Source organism: Cryptomeria japonica, chromosome 3, assembly GCF_030272615.1.
Source record: "Cryptomeria japonica chromosome 3, Sugi_1.0, whole genome shotgun sequence".
NCBI classification, from domain to species: Eukaryota; Viridiplantae; Streptophyta; class Pinopsida; order Cupressales; family Cupressaceae; genus Cryptomeria; species Cryptomeria japonica.
In genome coordinates this window covers 127,661,642-127,667,641 of record NC_081407.1, presented here as the reverse complement: position 1 = coordinate 127,667,641, position 6,000 = coordinate 127,661,642, and the positions used below count along the sequence as shown (strand labels likewise).

Sequence of the window (6,000 nt, the reverse complement as noted above, 5' to 3'; positions counted from 1 at the left end):
ATACCTTTCGGCATAATTACAAAACCAATTATTGTAAAGAGGGACAAAATCTAAGGAAAATCATACTTAAAATAAAATCAAAAGGATGAAAAAAATCAAACTCAAGTTAACCTTGATTGAATTATAAGTTGGGAATGATAATAAATTAAAAATGTTTTTGTATGAAACTAAATGATGTGGAGAATGTGTAGAATCAATTCATTGTGGTATAAAATATGATGCCTTTGATGAGGTTACCATTTTTTACCCAAAATATTATGGTTGAATCTTAAGTGGTTCATCTTCAAGCCTAAGTGACGCAAATTGAGCTTATAATGCACAAACTTTTTTATAGAGAATCAATGGAAAATGTATCTTCAACAAAAGAAAATCGGCAAAGGGGAACAAGTTCCCTCTTTTGATTGTAACAAAAACTTCGTAAGTGAGGTTCTTTCCTTTGCAAAAATTTAAGAATGAATCCTTTTATACACCAAAGGATGGTGAGGTTCTTTTTAAAGCTAGGTTTGCAAAAAGAAAAGTTTGTATTGTTCTTTTTAGAGCCTAAAATAAAAAATTTCTCCTATGAAAGCAAGAAAATTTCTGATAATGGTTCTTTTTATAGCCTAAAAACAAAGTGAGTTCAATTTTAAGAAAAGGAAAATCAAATTTTAAACATAAGTAAGTTAGTAAAAATCTAACTATCTCAATCCTAAGATGAAGCTCCCATCTACAATAAAGTTGTTAAAATCTTGCAAAATAACCAGTGAAAGATGTTAGATAACTTGGTAGACTTCCAAAAGTCTAATTTTTAACTTTTGGTTACAATTTTTATTATTAGTTTTTGTTTCTGCCTGTGATGCACTACAGAACAAATTGTACATGCTACAAAATCACAGTGATGCACTAAAAGAAATTAGTGATGCGCTATACTGTCTTCAAGATGCACTACTCTATGTTCCAAAAGCGCTGCTCTATTTTTCTCCTACATCGAGACCTATAGGAAAAATTTAGTATTCTGATGCGCTAATAAACAGACTTGAAGCGCTAGATGATGGACGCAATGCGCTGAATAGTGAACTGGATGCGCTGGGCTGTTAACCGAATATGCTAAACAGTTAACCCAACACGCTAATTCATTTTTCCCGCGTACCTATAAAACGGGTTAAATTTAAAAAATGATTTGATATATGGGGTCGGGCCCCACTGTGGGTGCCATAAATGTATGCAGGAAAAGTGGGTCGATAGAACTCAATATGTGAAAAATGGAGCTCTAGGGAGCCTTGCTCACACACCCACGGGACTTCTTAGTGCAAGCTATGGAGTCATGAAGTATGACTCAGCTTCCCAAGGTTAGATCCATAGTTCTCTATCTTACACGATCCCTCAAACCAATGTTTTTGCTCTCAGATCACTGAGTAAAATGGTTTACAGATGACAAATGCAAGAACGAGGGATGCTTTTGTTGATTTTAATATGAGATGCATCCTAAGCTATGCATGATGCTACAAATGCAATAAACTAGCTATAAGATAATAAGGTTAATAAACAAGACTATCCTAGCATACTATATTAGTTCATGATTTAAGCTAAATGATAAGGAATTTACTTCTAAACATGCATATTTAGACTAATTCCTAGTTAAAAGAGAGGCTAAATGATGAGCATATATGAAATGTGAAAGCTTGAATGTATTTGAGCATAAGTATGATACTAAAAACTTGGATATCAAATGCAGGAATGAAAGCTCTATTTATAGCAAAAATAGGGCTATGGATGGTCAGGATTGAAAGAGATAATCAAGGGTTGAGTTTGAAAGTTGGGGATCCATGTTTGCAATTGACAACAATGAAATGGTGACAAATGTCAACATAGGGTTGGGTTGAGAGAAGGGGTTGGAGACATTAAATGCCTGAGAAGACCTCATGGTTATCCTAGGGGTGAGGGTTAAGGTTAAGTTAGGGTTACCCATTGGATCAATCTTTAATCTTAAGGATAAACTTTTATGCAAAAGATTAGGGGATAACCATGGTCAAAGCATTGAAGGCTTGATGAGACCCTTGGGTTACATGGAGGTTAAGTTTAGAGAAAGTCTCTAATCATGCTAGAGGGTTGAGTTGACCATTAATGGTTTGGGAGACTTTTGGAAAATTAAGTGGTTGAAGACTTGAAGCCTTTAATGGTCATCAAAGACTTTAAGGGTTTGAGAAGTGACTTCCCTTTGCTTAGAGATGTGACAAAGTTTAGGAGATGGGTTAGGCTAATTAGAAGCAATTAGAAGAGTCTAGAAGGGGGGTTAAGAATAGGGTTTAGGAAGCAAGTGGGAGATGTAGGATTTTGCAAGTGGATGAAGGGATAATAAGATTTAATTGAATTTAATGAATTTCATTCAATTTGGTTGCAATTAAATAAATTAGATTTATTTAATTTAGGATAACTATTTAATTAAATTTGAATTTAATTAAAAGTGGATAGGGGATTTAATTGAATAAAATGATTTATTCATTTAAATGGTAAAAGAGGTCTAGTGAATTTAATTTAAATAAATTGAGTAATTTACTTAATTAAATAGAGGAATGTGGGCAATTCAATTAAATTGGATTTAATTAAATAGAGAAATGAACATAAAATATTCATTTAGGAATATGGTCATTTTTATACGTCTACATTTTGCTCCTCTTTGAAGTGACATGTGTGCACATGTTAATTCAAAGAAAATGATGTGTCGTTGCAATATTATGATTAATGTTGTTTTTATGGATTTTTATGTCATGCCCTAGATTTGATGTGTGATGCCCCAAATTTGATAAACGATGATGATAATGCCCCCTCAGGAGATGAATCAATATTTTGAAAAATTTGATTTGATTTAATAATTTGTGTTTGGTGTGTAAGATTTTGGCTAGGTGAAATGTTTAGATTGATTCATCTCTCGATAATTGACACATTTTTTAGGGTATGAGGGAGACCGCAAGAAAATTACATACTCATTTCCCTAACCCTAATTTCATTTTTCTCCTATAAAAGGGAAAAAGTGCTTTGTTTTGTCTCATTTGTGCTTGTTGACTTTGGAGAAAGAGACTTGTGGAGAGAAGACAAAATGCACATTCCTTATTCTACGCATCATTTCGAGTGCGTTTGGAGGCATTGAAGACCTACCGCGTATGAACCACCAGTAAGTTAACACTTTTGACCCCTTTTTGATTTTTGATTTGGTCATTTTTGGTCAATTTTTTATTTTTAAAATTCGGTTTTAATGTTTTAGCACATAGAAGTTGTAGTTTAGCGCATACAATAAATTAGGTAGCGCATAGGGTATTAATTTAGGGTTCTGTCTGAAATGAATAGTGTAGCACATGAAAGTTTTACGTTAGCGCATGATGAACATAGGGTAGCGCGTTAGGTTAGAAGAGTAGTGCATGGGTTAGACCTAGTGCATAGGGGCCACAGGGGTTCGCATGGGTAAGGGGATTTAGCGTGTAGGTTAGACCTAGGGCATAGGGATGAATAGATAGCATGAACATGGTATAGGCTAGCGCATAGGTCAGTTGTAGCACTTACGGTGGGTTGGTTGGCGCATGGAGAAGAAAGGATAGCGCGTAGAGTCAGTCTAGCACATAGGGTAAATAGACTAGCATGTGGAGAAAACAACGTAGTGCATGGGTGTATTTTAGTGCATAACCAGGTTTAAGTAGCGCATGGATCGGGTTTTGCAAGATTTTTTGATTTTTGAATGGTGAAAATTACATAGAAAAAGGTCAGTTTTGCCTGGGGAGATGGATATTTGCCATTTTGCTGTGTCTTTTGATCATGTTTTTGAAAATGTGTCCAATATGAGTATTGATATAACCTGGTTTAATTTGCAATTGTTCAAGTTATTGATGTAGATATTAATGTGTTGTTTTGATCGAATCATGATTTGATTTGCACTGTTTTTCAAGTTCAAATGTGTGGAGCTTGATTTGTGTTAAAAGCTGATATGGGTTGGAAACTTGAGTTGTTTTACAAGCTGATATAGGTAGGAAACTTGATTTGTTTTACAAGTTTATGTGATGTGGAGACTTGAGTTGTTTTAAAAGTTTTGATATGGTTTTTGAAAACTTGAGTTGTGTTACAAGTTGATAGGATATGATGTTGAACTTGATTGGATGAGCAAATTGTTTCATGCTTTTGATGTAAATTTGATTTTGATATCTTTGTTTTGATGTGGAAACTGATATTGGATTCATTTTGTGTTTTGATAGGAGCGATTAGGAGTGGTGCAGTCACGGGAGCGGTTCCCTAGACCCTGGGCATTGATTCCAGAGTTGGCACAGGCTGACCTAGATGTGATTGAGAAATGTGGGTTATCATCCTTGCTAGACATGCCTCGGTTCACTGTGAACTGGGGTCTATTGACAACACTTGCTGAGAGGTGGCACAGTGATACAAACACCTTTCATTTTGCTACCGGTGAGATGACAGTCACTCCAGAGGACTATTATAGGATTTTGAGGATTCCAGTAGTAGGTGCTTTATTGCCATATGAGCAAATGGAGGAGGGTGGTACTGAGGCACTGTGGTGCATTTTCCATGATGAGACAGTATGTGGGTATGAGATCCCATGGCAGGAGTTCCTCAATTTATATTATGTGCCTCTCCCGTCAATACTAGCAGGGTTCATCGGTGGATTCCTTTGTCCTGATCGCAGGTCAAAGGGATTCTCTATGGGTTGGGGATTAGTTCTTGAGGAGATGGTGACCCAGGGCTACAGGTTTGCGTGGGGATCAGCCATGTTAGCCCACTTGTACAGGGACCTACATGAGGTTGTATACTTGGATTATGACAGTTTGTCAGCTGGCGTGACACTTTTATAGGTATGGTGCTGGGAACACATTACAACAGCAAGAACACTGGTAGACAGAGACAGGCCTACTGGGCGGGCATATGCTTATGGTTACAGGGGTCTAGTTGTCCAGCGTAAGCTGGGCAAACTGGAGCATTGGGGGAGGATCTTGGATGATATAGATACGGTCGTTTGGCAACCGTATATAGATTATGAGGTTTAGGCAGAGGATGGGCTAGAGATGCCATTTGTATTCATGAGCTAGTTTTTGATAGGGTGGATGCCCTTTGTGATAGAGAGATTTCAGGTGAGCAGGGTGCTGAGGCAGTATGGGTGGTAGTAGGGTATACCGTAGGGGACCTGCTTGTATGCATAGTGGAGACAGGATGTACCTGATTGGGGTCCCACTATTGACAGCGGGGTAGCCATAGAGGAGTTCTCTAGCTTAGCAGCTCAGATATGGGACTATGCTCCTGAGGTACATGATGTAGGGATGAACCATGAGTTCACGGGTTTGTTCGCAGTGCGTGCTATTGCCAGGATATCAGATCCTAAGGAGATGCGGTTGGCATTCGATGATGATGTTGGGGGAGATGGAGATGATGGAAATGATGGAGGCAGAGGAGGATGACGGGGGAGAGGATATCGAGGGAGGAGAGGAGATAGGGGTAGAGATATGGGGGTACACCTGGAGAGAGTATTTCATCAACCTATGATGGACAAGGGGAGAGGAGGGCTAGCGAATGGGGTAGAGGAGGTGGGGAGAGTGTGAGAGGTGATGGTAGCGGTGGGAGGGACAGATGATTGGAGGTTGTCAGCACAGAGGAGGAGGACTGATGAGTTACCTCCACCAGCGCCTAGGATAGGCAAAGGGATAGGAGGTACCCCTTCACAGGTACCCCTACGGGTCTGAGTCTCGACACATGTGGAGGATGCGCAGATCAAGAATCTGTCTGCAGGCACAACTATTGACGCAGCAGCATTAGATTACTCAGCTGACTTTAGAGCGAGATACAGAGATACAGTGACGGGGTCGAGCAGAGGAGCTTGCAGCGAGTGTGTAGAGAGCAGCAGTAGGTGGTCTGATGGGAGACACCTTGAGAGAGCTTTCATTGAAAGCTCAGGAGGTGGAGTACTACCATCATCATTACAAGGCTACAGTGCCTAGGGATTGCTGAGTACAGAGCTTTACACAGTTG

The 6,000-nt window shown here is 38.8% G+C and overlaps 1 pseudogene; it reads left to right on the top strand.

Annotated features, from left to right (window-relative positions):
* The first annotated feature begins 5,579 nt into the window (after window positions 1-5,579).
* LOC131066533 (probable protein phosphatase 2C 55) overlaps window positions 5,580-6,000 on the top strand; it is a 59,430-nt pseudogene continuing 59,009 nt past the window's right edge.